Source organism: Muntiacus reevesi, chromosome X (assembly GCF_963930625.1).
Source record: "Muntiacus reevesi chromosome X, mMunRee1.1, whole genome shotgun sequence".
NCBI lineage: Eukaryota > Metazoa > Chordata > Mammalia > Artiodactyla > Cervidae > Muntiacus > Muntiacus reevesi.
Window position 1 is genome coordinate 120,657,643 of NC_089271.1, and position 20,258 is coordinate 120,677,900.

Sequence of the window (20,258 nt, forward strand, 5' to 3'; positions counted from 1 at the left end):
GCAATGCAGGAGACGTAAGAGATGAGGGTTCGATTCCTGGGTCGGGAAGATCCCCTGGAGGAGGGCATGGCAACCCACTCCAGTATTCTTGCCTGGAGAATCCCCATGGACAGAAGAGCCTGGTGGACTATGGTCCATAGGGTCGCAAAGAGTTGGACACAGTTGAAGGGACTCAGCACACACCAGCACACAGGCACACACGTATCCTACTTCACACACAGTTTGGGAGAGATGAAAAGAACCCTCCAAACAGAGTAAGTGATAGCTTTTAAAAAAGTAAGGAAAGCAAGCTGAACTCCTCAGAGCATAGCAAGGAATGGCCCCCAGGCTAAGAAGTACTCCCTGAATTTAGACCTGTCAGGATTTCTATATATAAGATTCCTGCTTTGCATAGAAGAATGAACTAGATAACCCTAAAAGTTTCTTCCTAGGAAATCTGCTGGTTCAGTGGTTAGAACTCTGTGCTTTCACTGCTGTGGGCTGCATGGTGCAGAAAAAGAAAAATTCTTCCTAATCTAATATTTTTCTAATATCTTCCTTAAGATAAGGAAGATGGTTCCATCATGTCTAGTAGAAAAATGGTAGAAATAGCTTCCATAAGAGATTTAAAGATAAATTCTGTAGTTTGGGTGAGAATTAAAATAACATAATTGCTAATATTTTATGATGAAGCCATAACTGAAATTTCCACAATAAGAATTCTTGAAAATAAAGTGGTGGTGGTTTTCCTTCTAGAATTTAGATAGTTTTAATGGGGCTATTTTATTTAAAATAGCACTCTCAAAGTGGATCAGGCTTTCCTGGTGGCTCAGACGGTAAAGACTCCACCTGCAATGCAGGAGACCCTGGGTTGGAAAGATCCCCTGGAAAAGGGAATGTCTGGCTACCTGCTCCAGTATTCTTGCCTGGAGAATCCCATGGATGGAGGAGCCTGGCAGGCTATAGTCCTTGGGGTTGCAAAGGTCGGACACAACTGAGTGACTAACACACACACTCAAAGTGGATCACATATACATGACACAGAAAAGATCCTATAAGTACCTATTGATTTACTGATTTATAGGTTGATTTAATGCCACTTAAAGGAGGAATGAAACAGTACAATAAAAGTAGCTAAGAAGCGCTAGTGTCATAGGAATTTGCTATGTCTATAGCTCTTGTTCTTGAACTACAAATCTTTGGAGACAGTATTGGATTTTGGATAATGTAAAATGTGGATTTGTATTCAATGGATGAGCCTTCTGGGTGGGATGTCTCTTCTTGATATGAGATCTTTTTCTATAAGTAACAAGGCTGAGATGGTGTGCTGAATTATCAGAATTTTCATATATTTGAATCATTTATGAGGTAGATACAAAGAAAGTACTAGAAATCTCAGTCTTATTCAGTGCCAAACAAAAATCTGTACATTAGTACAGGGAACAAAATTCTTAAGTCCCTAAAGTTATCATCTGGGAGTAAATAAAAGGGAAGAACGATTATAGTCAAATGTCTACGACTAAATACATTTAATTCATCAGATTTTGTTCTTCCTTCAGCTTTTAGAAAACAGTACAAACAGCAATAACAGGTTCAATGATGAAAGTAAGGTATATCCTTGGAGGGCAAATTCAGACCAATCTCCTCACATTCTACGTCAAAAATTCAAGACATTATAAATGGAAATTAGCAGTTAATATTTATGGAGCATCTGCTATATGCCAGATGTGATGCAGAATGTTCTACATACATGACATCACGTAATCTTAATTTTAACAGTCCCATGAGTTAGTGTTACTAGCCTCCTTTTACAGCTCATAGCTCTGAAGCTCTGTAAGATCCTCAGTCATCTACTTAATAAGGCAGAAAAATGGACTAATATATTATTTTATGAAATTATCAAATGCAAAATAAAAATTTTTTCTGATTAGCCATTATTAATGAGAACCTCCTAATCCCACTCATTCCTTTCAATCAAGATTTTACCATCCTGTAGTATAGTATTCAGATGATGGAGATGCATTTGAAATCTAATTATTTTAAGTAATATTGATATAATCAGCATCAGAACTTTTAAGCTGTGTCATTAATTCTTTATTCTAACTACATGAGTTCATAGAATGAGTCAGCTTCCCCACCTTATTGAGAATTCATTCATTCAACACTCACTATATGCCAGGCATGGTGCTAGGCACCAAGATGCTAGAGATATGGCTATAGGAGAGAAAGAGAGACAGATCCTCCTTAGAAGAGCTATTTACAAACTTCAAACTTTCTGGGGAGAAGTTTGTTTTAATTCACTTAGAATATATATATGTTTGCTTATCTTTGCAACAGCCCTGTGAAGTGTTATCATTCCCCTTTTACACATTATGAAGGTAAGACTAAGGGCAATCGCATGAATTGCCAGAAGCTACCCAGATAGGACTTCCCTCGTAGCTCAACTGGTAAAGAATCTGCCTGCAATGCAGGAGACCCCGGTTCGATTCTTGGGTCAGGAAGATCTCCTGGAGAAGGGATAGCCTACCCACTCCAGTATTTATGGGCTTCCTTGGAGGCTCAGATGGTAAAGAATCTGCCTACCAGGAGACCTGGGTTTGATCCCTGAATTGGGAAGATCCCGTGGAGGAGAGCATGGCAACCCAGTCCAGTATTCTGGAGAATCCCCATGGACAGATGAGCCTGACGGGCTATAGTCCATGTGGTTGCCGAGAGTTGGACACGACTGAGCGACTAAGCACAGCACACCCAGATAGAAAATGATAGAGCCAGGATTTGAACCCCAATCTCTCAGGCTTCGAAGCATATATTGTTTCCACTATAATATTCTATCTTCCATGGAACTTGTTTTGATCAGCCTGATATCACAAAAAGAAATACCAAGAAAAATCTTAGAATAGTACACTAATTGTATTGGACTCTGTGACTATTCAAGTGCAAGAAATACATTCATTTGTAAATTATATAAAAACTAATCTTCTTTGAAAATAGTCTTGGTCATGATCTGAAAGTTTTCTAGTGTTAGTGTTAGGTGCTCAGTTGTGTCCGACTCTTTGTAACCCCGTGAACTGTAGCCCACGGGGAGAAGTCAGGCTTCTCTGTCCATGGCATTCTCCAGGCAGCAATACTGGAGTGTGTTGTCACTTCCTTGTCCTGGTGATCTTCCCAACCCGGGAATTGAGTCTGGGTCTCCTGCATTGTAGCTGGATTCTTTACAGTCTGAGCCACATAGCAATTATTTGTTTCTTTAGTTCTGTTCATGGTAGGGATTTAATAGGACATGGATAGGATGCAGTGAATGGTTGAGTTAAGATACAGACGCAAGTTTTCATTCTTTCACTTAGCTACTCAGATGATGTAAAGGAAAATGTTTGACAAGTCCCAGAAGACTTTTTAATGGAGGTGTTCCGAGTGGAATCTGATTGCAGAACAAATGGTATTTGTTCCATGGGCTGAAAACAACATAGAGATACTTTTCATTAAAAACAAGAATGTAAAGCCATTTTGTTAGCACCTTAACATTCATTTTACTGAAATTTGGTTGACCTTTAGCTGACTTGATTTCAAATTTTCATTGACATTTTACAACATTTCTTTAAGAATTGTACAGCTGTGGGCTATAGAAAATTTGAGAGTTAAAGAGTGAGCCATAGCAAGCCAACTTGATTCCTCTTTTGATAGGATTAGAGGACCAGTAGATAAAAGACTTAGGAGAGATCACCTAACTTTGGATTTTTAACAAAGCTCTTGATTCCACATTTCATGAAGCTTTAATTGAAACACTTGAAATTCTAGGTGCTGCTGCCAGAGGAGTAAGAAACTATCTCTGTTCACCCCTGACTGAAACGTATAAGACTTGGGAATAAAAAATGACTTTTGCCATTTTATATTGTGCAACAGCAACTAGTAAAGTGACCATGCTCTGAGATCATTTGAAAAGGATGGGATTAATACTACCCAAACCTGGGCTGTAATTTCCCATCATTCCAACTACTAAATAACTCCCTTGCAAGTTTTATATCTTTGTTTCCTTTTCTAGTTTGCTTATGGTTTTCTTTTTTGGAAATCCTTATATTATTGTTGGCAGTGACTTTAACACCAGGATAGGTGGGCTACAATCCAGGGGTTCACAAAGAGTCAGACACAACTGAGTGACTAAGCACACACACACAGTCTAATGTTACATCTGCATCAATTCAACAATCCTTGCAATGAAAGAAAGGAAAAAAATGTCCAGAGATAATCTAAAAAATATGTGACCAAACTTTTCAAAGGAAGAGTAGGTCCATCCATAGCCACATTTAAAGAGGGTCCTAGCTCTTTAGGCTTCCCAGGTGGTACTAGTGGTAAAGAACCCACCTTCCACTGTAGGAGATATAAGAGACGTGGGTTCAATCTCTGGGTCAGGAAGATCCCCTGGAGAAGGAAATGGCAATCCACTCCAGTATTCTTGCCTGGAGAATCCCATGGATAGAGGAGCCTGGAGGGGCTACAGTCCATAGGGTCACAAAGAGTTGGACATGACTGAAGCAACTTAGCACGCAGCACTATCTCTTTCAGGGAGGTGATAGCCTTAATGTTAATTTATGGTCATAAATGTTAATTTGCAAGAAACAGGAGGGATCTTACAAATGACAGAGCTGCAGTCTTATAAAAGCCTATATTTTAAGTCTGTACTTATTAACAAGATCTGTAAAAATGGCAGAGGGCAACTAATTGGCTTTAAGGAATTCGCCTGTTACTGCCAAACTTTTAAGATTTAGACAGTTTTCCTCTAGTGGCTCATACAATAAAACCTAGAGACATCCCAGTCCTTAATGGAGTCTGGATTTTGGCTTTCTTTTTCTTCTTTAGGGTTGAACCAGCTGCCCTTTGACCCTGCCAACAACAACGAGCCCCTGCAGTTTGGTAGTGCCAGTGGCCCTCTGGTCACAGAAGGCCTCATTGAGAATGGAGGGGAGTCAAGCAAGAAAAGAAAGAGAACAAATCCTCCTTCAGGTAAGCTAGGCAATAATCCCTGCTCTTAGGCCAGTGCCACTGAGTCAACGCTGTCCCAGAGCCTGTTTGTGGTGGGCACTGGTCTAGGATTTGTAAGAGCTATAGAAATGAGAAAGAGGCCCCTGCCCTCGGAACTCATGGTGGAACAGAGGGAGGAAAAAGCACATACTTGAATAACTCTAATCATAAAGGAGAGTATTGTCAGTGCTGTGGTAAATGTGTAAAAGGGAAGAAAACCTATGGGAGCACAAAGAGGGGATGAGTTTCAATCAGCTTTGAGCATCATGGAACACTTCAAAGCAGACGTAGCATCTGTAGCTGGCCCTTGAATGGATAGGCAAGAAGAGATGAATAAAAAACATTCGATTTATGCAGAAAGAATTACATGAGTGAGTGATGTCACTGTACATCTTTCTTTGTATGTACAAGTAGTAGGAACCATCACTTATACTCATGTGGATAACTGCCTATATTTGCATCTCCCCACCCCACCCCTGTTTCCCCCAGTACACACCATGCCCGCATGTGTTCCATGCCCTCATAGCTCTCTGAGAACAGCTGATGAACAGATTGTTCTAAATCCTGTATAACAGCTAACTGAATTTTTAGCCTCCCCTGCAATTCCCCAATCATTCATTCTCTGTTGACCTAGTCGCATGTTATATTTCTCCAAAACAAGTGGGGGGGTGGAAATGGGAGAACCAGATCTTCACTGATCACTTCAAATATTAAGTGATTAAATATTAAAATATTAATATAAATATTAAAGTAAGAGAAAATATTTTTTAAATTTCATCTCTTTGTTACTTGGCTATTTATTCATTTGAAAATAGTATCTGTAATCCATAGAGACTGATCTGAGATTTTAACATAGGCCTAATAGACATGTGCATGGGGTTTGGGGTTTTGTTTCATTCTGTTTTTTACTATTACTTTGACATTTGACTTATAAAATGGAGCATGTTTACAAACATACAATGTCATACCTGACTCTTAGATCATAGGTCTTTCTGCTTATAAATCAAGATATTTGTTCAATACAAGTTTGGAAAACAAAAATACAGTAAATCATTAGCTATCTAGACCCCTCAAGAAAAGTGTGATTTTTTTGGTTTGTTTTTTGGGTTTTTTTGGAAAGGCTTGGTATACAGCTAAGGAAATGGCTTGAGTTGTAATCCTAGCTTGCTCTGTCTGTGCCTGCGGGTGGGTTTCTTAACCTCTCTGACTTAAACTCTCTTCAACTGTAATGTTAAAAATGGCACTAAAACCTCTTAAAATTATTAGTAGAGTTAAATGAAATTAGATAAATTGTTTAGCTTGATATCTGCACACAGTTCCTCTCTTTATAAATCCCTTCTTAAATGTTGCTATTTTGTTATTATATGATAGTATTACGAACTTCATTGTTTTAAACATCAATGCATTTCACATTTTTAGGTTAAACATTGTGAATACAAATTGTGTATGTGTAACATCTGTCTTTTTAAGTCATATATCAGCATAATCTAAACTTTGCTTGATCATTTAAATGCAAAATTCCAGTCATTAGTCATTGTACTGTGATGGAAATGAGTTTGAGTAAGCTCTGGGAGTTGGTGATGGACAGGGAAGCCTGGCGTGCTGCAGTCCATGGGGTTGCAAAGAGTCAGACACGACTGAGCGACTGAACTGAACTGAACTGTGCTGCAATACTCTATTATACTTTTCTGAGTTTACTAAGGAATATAGACCTTTTCGCACATCAGCCCCATTTTATCCACGTCCTGCCTCTTTTCTGCAGCCTGCACTCATCTCTAGTTTCTCTAACTGTCCCTTCTGTAACAACCCCTTTTCTCCTTCTAATCAGTTACAAACTTAAAAAAAAAAAAAGCAAGATCTCCAGGTTGGTGTGTTAAATGAATATGTTAAGTAAGAGTTAAATCAGCTGTGAGAGAACCTGCTATGGAGAGAGATACAAGGTTTAGGGCATCAACTTTAAAACATCTATTTTGGCTGCTCTGACGCCTTTTTTGATCACCTAGTTTTCCACTGTGTTCATGGTGAGTGATGTGCTGGTTTAGAATAATACCTCCAGAACATTGGTTAGCTCATGAGGGTGGAGAAAAGGGGTATGTATTAATCTGAATTGTGAACCGACTTTTAAAGAATCGCAGTTTTATTCCTAATGAGCATACTCAGTGAGAGCGAAGTAACTGTTGCAGATATAGGATTTTAGCAGTAGATTATGTTAATCTATAATTAGCAGAATCAATTTGCATTCAAATAATGAATATGCGTAAGCTCTTAAAAAACAGTATGTTTTTAAAAATAGGTGAACTAGGCCCCTGGCAGGCTAAATTATCTCCCTTGTAATCTTTTTCCCACTATTTCCTTAGTGAACCCTTTCTTTGTAAGTATAATAGTACTGTAGTAACTCCAGCCCGGGTTAAATTACCACAAATTCTAAATTAGTGTAGTCCAAATTAATGAGATTTTACTATACGAGGAGTCTCATAATTGTTCAGCTGGCAATCTTATGGTATTATAAATGAGCAGATTGTTTTATAAGGGTATTTTCTTCCTATGCAGTTCTAGACAAAAGGAAGAGGGAATATATTTTGTGAATAGGAACTTTCTGCTTATTTTATCACCATTGCCTTCATCCTAGCAAGAAGGAAAGCCAGGGGCTACCAGCCATTTCAGTTCTAAGCTGAGATACTCAGGCAGCCATTACATTGCTCAACCCTGTGACCTCTTTGAATCAAAACTCTCTCTCTCCCTCTCTGTCACTACACATGATGGAGAATTCCATGCCTGCAGCTCTGGTTCCTCACCATACATTCTATTCTTCCTTCCCACCCCTCATACCTCACCCTTTTCTACAAACTGCCTCTCCCTTTTTATACTAGAATTGATCTCTTAAAGGTCGCCAGCAACCTCTGAATTGTCACAGTGGCCCTTTGGCAGGTCTCAGCTCCCTTGACCTGTTTGCTTCATTTCGTGCTGCTAACAAGCTCGCCTTGCTTGAATTCTTTCTACCTCTGCTTTCCTTGGCAATACACTTTGCAGATTCCTCTTCCTTTTCTGACTCTTTCAAGCATTCTTTCTCCTTTTCTTCCTGCCTCTGCTTTAAGTGAGTATACTATTATCCACGGGCTTCCCTCGTGGCTCAAATAGTAAAGAATCCGCCTGCAGTGCAGGAGACCCAGGTTTGATCCCAGGGTGGAGAAGATACCACTCCAGTATTCTTGCTTGGAGAATCCCATGAACAGAGGAGACTGGTGGGCTACAGTTCATGGGGTTGCAAAGAGTTGGACACGACTGTGCAACTAAGTATGCACACACTATTGTCCACATTTATAAAGAAATAAAGGATGAATAAACTTTCCTAAGAATGAGCATTTAACAAGTGGTTTGACTAGACCTGCAAATCCAGAGCTTTTCTCTAACTACTTTCCCAGAAGTACTGTGTCTGTAGATATTAGAAGTCTGGGTCTGTTACTAAAATGCATAGTAAGCATTGGTGGCACACTAGGGAAAGCTGTGTTTGTTTGAGAGTAAGGTGAGCGGCACTTGGATTTAATCATCTCTAGGATCCCTTCACAGAGAAGGCAATGGCACCCCATTCCAGTACTCTTGCCTGGAAAATCCCATGTACGGAGGAGCCTGGTAGGCTGCAGTCCATGGGGTCACGAAGAGTCAGACACGATTGAACGACTTCACTTTCACTTTTCACTTTCATGCATTGGAGAAGGAAATGGCAACCCACTCCACTGTTCTTGCCTGGAAAATCCCAGGGACAGAGGAGCCTGGTGGGCTGCCATCTATGGGGTCGCACAGAGTTGGACACGACTGAAGCGACTTAGCAGCAGCAGCAGCAGGATCTCTTCAAAGGCAGAGATCCCATTGTCCCTTCTTTTCAGCTACTCCCCCAACAAGTTTTCTATTTCCACCAAGGTTGTCTGCTACCTTTCTCCAAATAGGCAATGGGCCTGCCTACTTCGGGACCTTGCTCATGCCATTTACTTTGCCTGGCATGCTTGTCCTCTTCTTTCATATGTCAAAATCATGTCCAAGGGACAGCACCTATTACAAGTCATACCTTCTCCAGAAAGCCTTCTGGAGCATCCTAGTTAGAATTATTCACTCATACCTCTGAAACTCCTTGGTCATTATATTCATATGAATCACTTGCCACTGATTATAGACCACCTTGAACTATTGGCTATCTGTTCATACTAATGTATCTGAACTTTTCAACTCAGTCATCAGCCCATGATTGGAAGGGCCCCTGTGCCATATGCTTTTTGGCAGAGATACAGTCTTGCATACAACAGATGTTAAAGAAATGTTTGTTGACTGATCACATATCTGGCAGAAGAATTACTTTCCCTTTGCCTTAATATTCTCTGTTATTCTCATGTCACTTGCAGGGTAGACCTGTGCACAAGCTAGGCACTCAGTAGCTAATGTTGATTAACTAACTGCCTCACTCATCCCTAAAGGTCAGACTCGACATTCATGAGATTACATCCCTAGAGCAACCACACATTGAATCTGTGTGCTTGTGAAACAGATACCCAACCCTAATGGAATCTTTTCCTCTTAACTGGATGAAATTTCACATGTGCCCAAGGGAAACTAACAGCTGGAATTGGGTGTCCTGCCCCAACCCCTCTGTGAAGTAGATCCATAACCTGAATTATATATTACTGTGTATTTGACCATAAACTCTTTCTATGTGGATCTGGCTCCTTTGCACTCTTAAGGTGAGTTCAGAATTCCTCAGTGTGTTTGCTCTCAAATTTCACCTTTTTCCCATGGAAATGTTTCCTGGTGATGCTGCAGTTGCACAGATTTTCTAAGATTGTGGTGAGTCCACTTATTCACATGGTTCTCTATGGCTAAAGAGTTAGAAACATTTTAAACACTTGTCAAATCATAGTGCCAAATTCCTGTCCAGGAGATACCAGCTGTCTCCTGGTTTGAGATCCACCTGGATTTGTAGAAGCAGAGATACCAACCCTTTTCGAAACTACTTCCACTGAAGTGGAAGAATCTATGAGTCAGCAAGGCCAACCAGATGATAACTAAAATTAAATGCACTGTTTTAAGCACCAACATCACAGTACACTGGCATTCTAATAAGATGCCAGCTCATTGAAAGAGTGGGCAACTAACTTGGGGATAATTATGATACCAGAATGATCATCCAGATGTGGACATAGTCCTGCCTCTATTGCCTTCCCTCATAATTCTGTGTTGAAAGATAGGTTTGCGTTTAATTATGTGATGCCTAATACTGGCAAAAATAAGCAATTTTGTCAAAGTTCATGTGAATAATGAATAGCTCAGTATGAAAAAGGACCTTCAACCATTTTCCATTTGCAATAATGATTGAACCCTAAGAGTACAAGGTTTCCAGGAAGACCCTTCAGTTCAATGATAATTTGCATTGATATTGTGATTCTTTCTCTTAATATATTTTCATATTCATTTCACTTTCCAGATGAGGTGCTAATAACCAGAGAGGAGACATAACTTTGACTGAAATGGAGTAGCATCACCAGGAATGTTAGGATATTCTAAGGACCTCCAGACAGTTTCTAAACTTGATCATAGACTCCTAACTCAGTTCTCACAGATTCCTTTGGAATTCCTAGAAGTCAGAATGAGACTTGACAATGTAAAAGACAGTGAACAGTTCCAGCACTGCCAAGACTAAATTAACAAGGAGAAGAGGTTCAGTCAGACATAAAGAAGAACTATGTTGGAATGAGTTATCAGAGGAAGTTGTTTAAGCCTGCTTGGAAAAGAAATATAAAAATGGGATCAACACTCATCTGCCTGAGAGTACTTTTGTTTCTTTCTTACCTAGAAGAGGGGCAATGAACCAGGAAACGTTTTAAGGACACTTTCAGCCCTTTGATTTACCTCAGCCTCACAAGGCTAAGACTTTTATTTCATATGTACTTTGAAGTCCACAAATGAAAGCATTGATTGTTTTTAAAGAAAGAAAATGCCACCATTTTATATCTTGGTGTGTGGTATTTCTAGCATGTCAGCTGAATTATTATATTGCCAAAGGCAAGAAGAGCCTATTGTTCCTTGAGATGGAATTAAAATAAGAAAAAGAGTAGACTAATAGCCCTACTCAATTTCTTTAGTCCTTTGGATGTTTTTATCTGGTTACAGTTTCAAAAAATAAAGCCGTATCTTGATAACTAGAGGATCAAAAAAGTAAGCTGTCTTCTTTCTCAGTTCTGATAGAAACTCTGTGTGAAATTTTTCATCTTCAAGGACTGTCAGGAGGAGGGGAGATTGAGCTTGGCACAGAAGATGCAAGATAGACGAATGCAAACACACCTCTCTTAACTTGCTCCAACCATCTGAATAGCTGTGGAATGATTTTGTGATTTCTTTGTACCTCATAAGTTCTCTCACAGACCTGAAGTATGAGTCAGCCTCATGTGTTGGTAATATAGACGCTAATGATATAGGTGTTGAGTCATAGTATTTCAGAGTTGAAAGCAATCTTGTCTAACTCCATCATTTTCACAAATGAAGAAACTGAAAGCCAGAGAAGGGACTTTTCTAAAGTCATGTGATTAATTATGAATAGTAACAGAACCAGAACTGCTTATTACCAGACCTTTATAATCATTTCAAGTTGGCTAGGACTATGGCATGTGATTGATTCATTTGTATTGAAGCAAGTTTATCTGTGACCTATAGGAGTTGCCTTCCTCCATGCTAGTATCAATATTTCATGATTTGTAGCAAGCTAATGCCACCTCATGCGAAGAGTTGACTCATTGGGAAAGACCCTGATGCTGGGAGGGATTGGGGGCAGGAGGAGAAGGGGACAACAGAGGATGAAATGGCTGGATGGCATCACTGACTCAATGGGCATGAGTTTGAGTAAACTCCAGGAGTTGGTGATGGACAGGGAGGCCTGGCGTGCTGCGATTCATGGGGTCGCAAAGAATCGGACACGACTGAGTGACTGAACTGAACTGAACTGAATGCAGTGGTATATAGGCCCCATATCTGTTCTGTCTGCCACACAGGAAAGGGCCCTTTGGCCTCAAACTAGAAGTTTGAGGCTGGGAAACACCTATGAGGAAACTGTTTTTGTAGAGCTACAAGTCCAGCAGCTCAGCAAATCACAGAAGAAGCTCTTTGTGACACCTGCTTACTTGGCAGGGAACAGTTTGTTTCCCCCATCCCAGCCTACCCTACGGCCACTACATCCAAATAGGAAAAAATTTCATTATTGTGTTTTATCTGTTATTTAAGCTTTGTTGCATAATTTTGTCTAGAGGATCTCTTTCAATTTCTCGATTTTGAGTGTAAGGACTTGTCTGATAAAAATCAGTTTTAGGTCAGTAAAATCCAATTTCACAGTAAAAGGGTTCTTGGATTTGGAAAGGTTGTTTCTCTCCTGTTAGCTTAGTAAAGTCATCAAAGCAAGTGTTGTTCTTGACTTTGAGGCCTATATGGGCCTCTGTGGCCTCACTGGCCTCAGAGAGAAATAAGCATACTTAGACATGTTATAAGAATACTGAAGACTGTGAGTTTAGTACTCAATTTGCAACTTGCAAGTCTTTGGACCCAGGGCAAATCACAGAAGCCTTTTCCAGTTGCTACTTCTGTTAAATGGGAAAAGTGTTTTGAAAACTATCAGATACTACTTGTATAGTTGCTACTACTGCTGCCTGTCGAGTTTGCGAGTATGAGTGCTCTTCTTTCAATTCTGAGTCAAACTGAGAGCAGACACAAAAAGCCACTTGAGGAACAAGATATAGTATCAACTTTATTATAAGTAAAACTATAAGAACATGACTTGGCCTAAGGCTTAATGAAGCTTCCTACCATCTCCTGCTCCAAATCTCTACATTGATACTCACCAATAGGGAAGATTGAGTCAGCAGAACAGACCATTTACTTTATCACTGTCAATGAGAGTGATGCCCTAGGTCACAATTCAGTGGAAGCTAGAAATTAAGAGCAAGATGAGCCTCTGGGCATGACAACTGGAAAACTGTACCTGTGCCCTGACTAAGTGCTACTCACTTTAGAAGAGAGAAAAGGTCATGTTCAACTTGAGGACATTTTGACCTGAGAACCAGAATGAAGAGGTTAAGCCAGAAATGAGCACTTATTTTTATTCTAATCTTACTAATCAGATAAGTGGATGTTCCTCCTGTGCCAAGGAGCAAGTAGGGGTGGAGAGAAAGCCCAGAAAAATCTCTATAGTACTGTCTGTCCTCTCTCACAAGTAGAATGGATGTTCTCTCCTCCCCATGGAATGATGCCAAGTGTGATGAGAACCTCCACTGTCCCAACATTGCTGTTTATTTACAGATAAATATGACTTTGGATTTTTCTATTTTCAGAATTCTTTTTAACCCGGGAAAACTAGCAATGACAGACCATTGCAAGGTTCAAAAAACAGGGTTGTTCTAGCACCATGTGTTATGTTTATATTTTTACTTCTCCATGTATAAAGTCAAGACAAATTCCAGATGGAATTCAACTTTCTATCATCTGATTTCTCCTGAGAGTAATACCTTACAGGGAAGAGATTTCATTCTCATGAATTTCAAACACAGACACCTTTGCTGCCATTTTAACGTTGTCATTTCACATGTGATTGCAAATTCTGCACGCCTTCCTTTCTCTTCCATGACACCAGAGTGTAATACTTAAAATACTTTATTACTACTACTACCAGTGTGCCAGACACTGTTCTAAGTATTTCAAATGTGTTAAATTATTTTACTTTCATGGCAACTCTATGATCATCCCCATTTTACTGATAAAGAAACAAATACAGAGACGTTAATTTGTGCAAATAGTAAAGAAGTAGAGGAGAGATGGCCCAAACCCAGACAGGATAGCTCTAAAGTTATTGTCAAAAATCAATCGAGTCAGAATGGAAATTGAGGAAGAGCCAGGCATCAATGTTTTTTTTAAAGGCATTGCAAATTATTTCTTTATGCAGTCAGGCTTAAGGACCAGTTCAGCTACCCATATTGCATCTGAGCAACTAGGTGTACTTAGGCCACTATGGTTCAGAATGGTGGCCATTTGTAATGCAGTAGTCCTCACTTTTCCATGGAGATATGTTCCAAGATCCCCCAGTGGATGCCTGAAACTGGGGATAGTAGCAATCCCTACATATACTGTATTTTTCCCCTATACATGCATACCTATGATAAAGTTTAATTTATAAATTGGGCACAGTAGGAGGATATCCAAATTGCCAGGATAACTACTCTTGTACTTTGCAGCCACTATTAAGTAAAGTAAGGGTTACTTGAACACAGATACTGCTGATACCACAATTGACTCGATAACCTAGGCGGCTACTAAGTGACTTACAAGAGGGATACCCTGGACAAAAGGATGATTCGTGTGGCAGGACAGTGGGGGATTTCATCACACTACTCAGAACAGCATGCCACTTAAAACTTATGGATTGTTAATTTCTGGAATGTTCCATTGAATATTTTTGGACCAAAGTTGACCCTGGGTAACTAAAACCGCAGAAGAAAGCAAAACCATGGATACTGTATTCTATGATAAAGTATGTCTAACATCTTCTGTCAAGAACTGAAGTGACAGTGAAGCAGTATACCAGAAGGTGACAAAGTAGTTGTGTGTGTGTTGACCATGCTAGGTATTTCAACACAGAAAGAAGTGACTGCCTAATTTGCTGTTTTCTTTTTCTCTGCTCCATTTCCTGATATCCATTTTACTACCTATTGAAATAAAAGTCCATGATGATGAAATTTCCTCAAAAGCATTGGGAGACAGTCTTGATTTTGTTTTCCTACCTCAATTTTCTTGATAATGGGAGCTATTTAATTTAAACCATGCAGGCTGTGGTATTTCCATTGAGCAATTGCTTGTGTAATAGAATTAACTTTAAAAAATTTTGCTTCTCCTACATTTGAGTTTTAAGCAAAAGCAGCTTTCATGTGCAAGCTGTTTTATGGGACATGGTAAGTGAGGGTTGATGAGAGTGACACAGAAAACCATTAGATGTGTCCAACTGCTCAAATGGAATGTGCTATTTTACAGGAGAGACAGGTTTCAGCAAGTGGCATTCCCTAGCTCCAGTCCCTTTCTTCTGCATATTTGATTCAATAACAATAATACAGGAGCAGCAGCTTTTATTAAATATTGATTGTATGCCAACCTCTATAACCAAGTGTTTTACATATATAAATTCAAGCAAACTTCATAACAAATCTGTAAAATAGATACCATTTTCTCCTTTGTTTATAGATAAGAAAACTGAGGCTTAGAAAACTTATAAAACTTTTTCAGGCTACAGTTACTATATAGTAGTTCAGTTCAGTTCAGTCGCTCAGTCGTGTCCGACTCTTTGCAACCCCATGAACCGCAGCATGCCAGGCCTCCCTGTCCATCACCAACTCCCGGAGTCCACCCAGACCCATGTCCATTGAGTCGGTGATGCCATCCAACCATCTTATCCTCTGTCGTCCTCTTCTCCTCCTGCCCTCAATCTTTCCCAGCATCAGGGTCTTTTCCAGTGAGTCAGCTCTTCGCATCAGGTGGCCAAAGTATTGGAGTTTCAACTTCAACATCAGTCCTTCCAATGAACACCCAGGCCTTATCTCCTTTAGGATTGACTGGTTGGATCTCTTTGCAGTCCAAGGGACTCTCAAGAGTCTTCTCCAACACCACAGTTCAAAAGCATCAATTCTTCAGCGCTCAGCTTTCTTCACAGTCCAACTCTCACATCCATACTTGACCACTGGAAAAACCATAGCCTTGACTAGACGGACCTTTGTTGGCCAAGTAATGTCTCTGCTTTTTAATATGCTGTCTAGGTTGGTCATAACTTTTCTTCCAAGCAGCAAGCATGTTTTTATTTCATGGCTGCAGTCACCATCTGCAGTGATTTTGGAGCCCAGAAAAATAAAGTCAGCCACTGTTTCCACTGTTTCCCCATCTATTTGCCATGAAGTGATGGGACCGGATGCCATGATCTTAGTTTTCTGAATGTTGAGATCTTAGTTTTCTGAATGTTGAGCTTTAAGCCAACTTTTTCACTCTCCTCTTTCACTTTCATCAAGAGGCTCTTTAGTTCTTCTTCACTTTCTGCCATAATGGTGGTGTCATCTGCATATGTAGAACAGTACATAAAAAGAGGGAAGCAGGATACAATCGTGGTTAAGAGTACATGCTCAGAACCCTGGCTCTGACATTAGGCAAATTATTGAAGCTCTTTAGGCCTCAGTTTCTTCACCTATAAAATAGAAGTCTTAATACGAAGTGTACAGGTTGTTTGGGGATTAAATGACAAGGTGACGAAACAGTGCTTAGTGCATGGTGTTCTTTTGTTCAATGAATATTTATTGAGTCTTAAGTGTGAACCATCATGGTAGGTATTAAGAGTACAGCTGTAAATAAGACAAATTCCAACCCTGGCCTTGTGATGTTCACCATCTAGTAAGGAAGACACTCATTAAGCAAATAATTACACAAATAATTATTTGTAATTATGCTGAGTGCTATCAAAGACTGACTGCTTATAGTGAATACTCAGTAAATAAGAGCAAACATTTACTAAATGGCTATTATATGTTGGGCACTAAGCCAGGAAGAAGTTGAGTGCAAGTGCATAATTGGATGAAGAGTAAAGGCATTTTCATGGAATTTTATTTCAGAGCAGGGTAAGGTTAATGAAGTTTAACTTCATTCCTCTGGCCAATCAAAGGAGCTTTGTAGGGACGGGGGCAAAATTTCAGAAGATGCTTGGTTGAGTTCCCTGGGAAGAACAAATTAAGAATGTGTCTTCTTTCCCCAAAATTAGTTTCTGGAGATCATGCAAGTCATCTAATGTGAGGGGCATCCCCAGCATGAGTGGCCTTTGTATCTGTCAAGATAGAGATTTTAAGAGGCTTGTGTAACAAGGAACAAGGCTTTCCCTCTGAAATGAATGCCAAGTGCTGAATTTGCTTCAGAACTTGGCATGAAGTCTGAGCAGGCAACGAGTCATAACTACGTACTGTTGTCAGATGCTGATTTAAATATCATTCCATACAAATATAGCGGTTCTGCTGGCAAGCTGTTTTCTAATCTGGCCTTTTTTTTTTATTCCTCTCCATAATTACCCTGATCTAGGATGAACAGCCTGAGAAACATTGACTAATGCATCCTAAATTATCTCAGCAGGGTAACCACAAGATTTTAGCTTCTTTTGATTTTGTGCCAGGTCTCTGTTAAACAGTTTTTAAAGCAACGTCAGGTGTGTTCAGAGAGGTCTATAGATCTTCCAGGCTGGGCTCTCCGTCAGTTAAGACTTGTCCTTTGCTCTGTGGTGCCCTGTCTCTGTGGCATAGCCTACAGGGAGGGAGGTGCCTTTCATGTTTTGTTCTCCTGTCAAACAGCCAGTCAGTTGTAGAGTTCTGTGTTGAAGCTCTGACTGCTGAGACATGTTCTGTAAAGGCAGCCAAGAAACTTGATTCTCTGCCTTTACTCTGGGCCCCTAGCAGACAATGTTAAGCGTGACTTGGGACTCGACACTTCAGTAAAAGTCTGTTCTTTGTACATGGAACATATAGTAATGGAAGCAGGTCCCAGAACTAGTCTCGTTTACAGATGAGGTAATGGAGATTCAGAGGCTCAATGGCTTGCCCAAGATGAGACAGCCAGCAAGCTATTCAAACCCAGATTTTCCGATGAGTCCCGTGCCCTGGTTTCTAAGGTTTCTGAAGAAGGCAATGACGTGATTTGAGCTGTTATTTCAAAAGATACTCTAACCAAAGTGTTTTTATTATAGATTTTAAAGGGGGCAGAACCAGAGAGGCAAGTTTGAAGACTTTTGAATCATCCCAGGGAAGTGAACTATGGGCCTGAATCCGTGTTATGGGAGTAGGAATACAGAACAGGGGATAGATAAAAGAAACTTAATGGAGGTAAATCATCCTGAACTGTTAGGGCTCAAAAAGCCATAAAACCTAGAAATGAAAAAGAGATGGAAATCATTGGGCCCAGTTCTTTATCTTTCTGCAGAATATAATTAACCCCACCTTGACAGATGCTTGTGTGTGCTCAGCTTTGTCTGACTCTTTGCAACCCTATGGCCTATAGCTCACTAGGTTCCTCTGTCCTTGGGATTTCAAAGGCAAGAATACTGGAGTGGGTCGCCATTCCCTTCTCCAGGGGATCTTCCCAACTCAGGGATTGAACCCACATCTCCTGCATTGGCAGGTGGATTCTTTACCACTGTGCCACCTGGGAAGCTCTGCCATTTAGCCTAAATGACTTGCCCAAAGTCCTAAATTCGTTTGGGCAGAAAGGAGCTGGGGCTCAGAACTCCTTCTTCCTAGTATAGTACTCTTCCCGCTAAAGCACAGGGTCTCTCAAATCTGTTTTTTAGTTTGTTAATTTTTTAAAAAAACATTTTATTGACATGCATAAAAATACAAAATCATTCGTGTATACCAATGAACTTCCACAAAAGCACACTTATGTAACCAGCACCTAAGACAAAGCACAGACCATTTCTGACACCCCAGAAGGCCCTGGTGCCCTTTCGAAATCACTTACTTCCCCACCAAGGATAATTTCTGCCCTGACTTGTGCTCTCTCTTTGTAATACTGCCTGGTGGACCGTGTTAGAGATTGGGAAATTTACTACTGGGATCCTCTTGTTCATAGATATTTAGATTATTCCTATCTTTTGGCTACCACGAAAAGGCTGCAAAGATATCCATGAGCATGCTCGTTTCTACATATGAGCACGTGTTACTCTAAAGTCTAAGAAACTGGATTGCAGAATTGAAGTGTTATGGGCTTTGTGCATTTGATAGCTTCTACAAAGGCCTCATCAAGTCAACACATCCGCTGCTGCATCCAGTGTTGAGGGGGTCATTCTCTGTCTTCTTGCTGACACACAGTATCTTTAAACGTTTGACTTTTTGCCCATTAGACAAGCAATGAATTGTAGCTCTTTATTGCTTTAACTTGCATTTCTCTAACAAATAGTGAGTTTGAGATTCTTTTTTAAATATTTCTAATCCTTTGTGTTTCTTGTGTATATCACTTGTGATATCCTCTGCTCATTTTTCTATGGTTATTTATCTTTTTGGATGTGTAAGGGTTCTTTTTATGTCATGGAAATTAATCTTTTTCTGTTAAATATGTTCTGAATATTTCCCCATCTATTTTAACACTACTTATGTTGTGTTCATTCACATTAAATCTATTTTTTAGTTATATCCCTCTTGTGGATTCTCTTATCATTCCTGCAAGTATGGAAAAACCACACATTTTGGATTTTTTAGAGCAGCCCCACTGTTACATGTTTTAATTCCATTGTCCTCAAAACTACAGGTGCATATTTCAAATCATGCTTTCTCAATTATAGAGGCAGAAAACTCAGTCATCTCACCTATAGTTGTTGGCAATGCAGTTCTTGATCTGTTTTCCAGACAAGATCCAGGTGCTCTTTGAAGGAAAAAATAGGGTAGCAGGACACACCTGTCTTTAAGCTGTGGAATCTGGTATGCACTAAAGGGAATGTGAATATGGTGTAAACACTGGTCATTCTCAGCTTCGTGTCCCAGCTGTCTTCTGCTATGGCACTCAGACAGCTTAGGCACTTTGGAATGTTTGGTTGCTACTTGAAAGTGTTTGGTTACACAGAAGGAGGTCTGGAAAAATTCTGTCTGGTGTCTATAAAGGGAAATGGAACTTCTTCTGGCGCATGAAAAGATCTCTTAAACTCCTGTCCATATTCTTTAGGTCTATAAAAATTTGCTGTATCTAAGAAATAGAAAGTTTTGATAATCAAAATTTTGGAAATGTCAGGATAGAATTTAGCCTATTTATATAGCCAGTTTAAACACATTCTCAGCAATTAACAATTACAAACAAATGATATGCTAGTATATTTATTCAGCAAATATTTAATGGATGCCTACTGTGTGTCAGGTGATATTGAATGGAAGGGTAGATGAAAATGCTGATTTCCAACAGAAACAGAAAGATGAAAGGTGAATAAGGCTCTCACCCACAAGGTGCCTACAGTCTGGTAAATAGAATGTATTCTATTGCATTGATGAAATACACATCTCTAGGAATTCTAAAGGGACTGTGTTGGTTAGTTTTTAGTTAGAGTTACTGAGCTTGCTTAAAAGCGATAAAATTGAATTCACCCTCATTTACTCAGTGACAGTGCCTGTTTCCTGTGTTTTCCTCTCAGGAGCCCCATTATTATACTTTCTTTTCAGAGAAAGCTGGTATGAGCATTCAAGGAA

The 20,258-nt window shown here is 39.7% G+C and overlaps 1 protein-coding gene across 10 annotated transcripts in view; it reads left to right on the forward strand.

Moving 5' to 3' along the window:
* Positions 1–20,258, forward strand: part of ENOX2 (ecto-NOX disulfide-thiol exchanger 2) — a 288,955-nt gene that overhangs the window by 109,972 nt on the left and 158,725 nt on the right. For 7 of the 10 annotated variants that reach the window (XR_010660424.1, XM_065915795.1, XM_065915804.1 and 4 more), the window contains one exon: positions 4,834–4,977. The exons of the other annotated variants lie outside the window; for them this stretch is intronic. The gene's annotated coding sequence lies outside the window, so the exon portion shown is untranslated. The remainder of the gene's footprint in view (positions 1–4,833; positions 4,978–20,258) is intronic. 10 annotated transcript variants of the gene reach the window in all.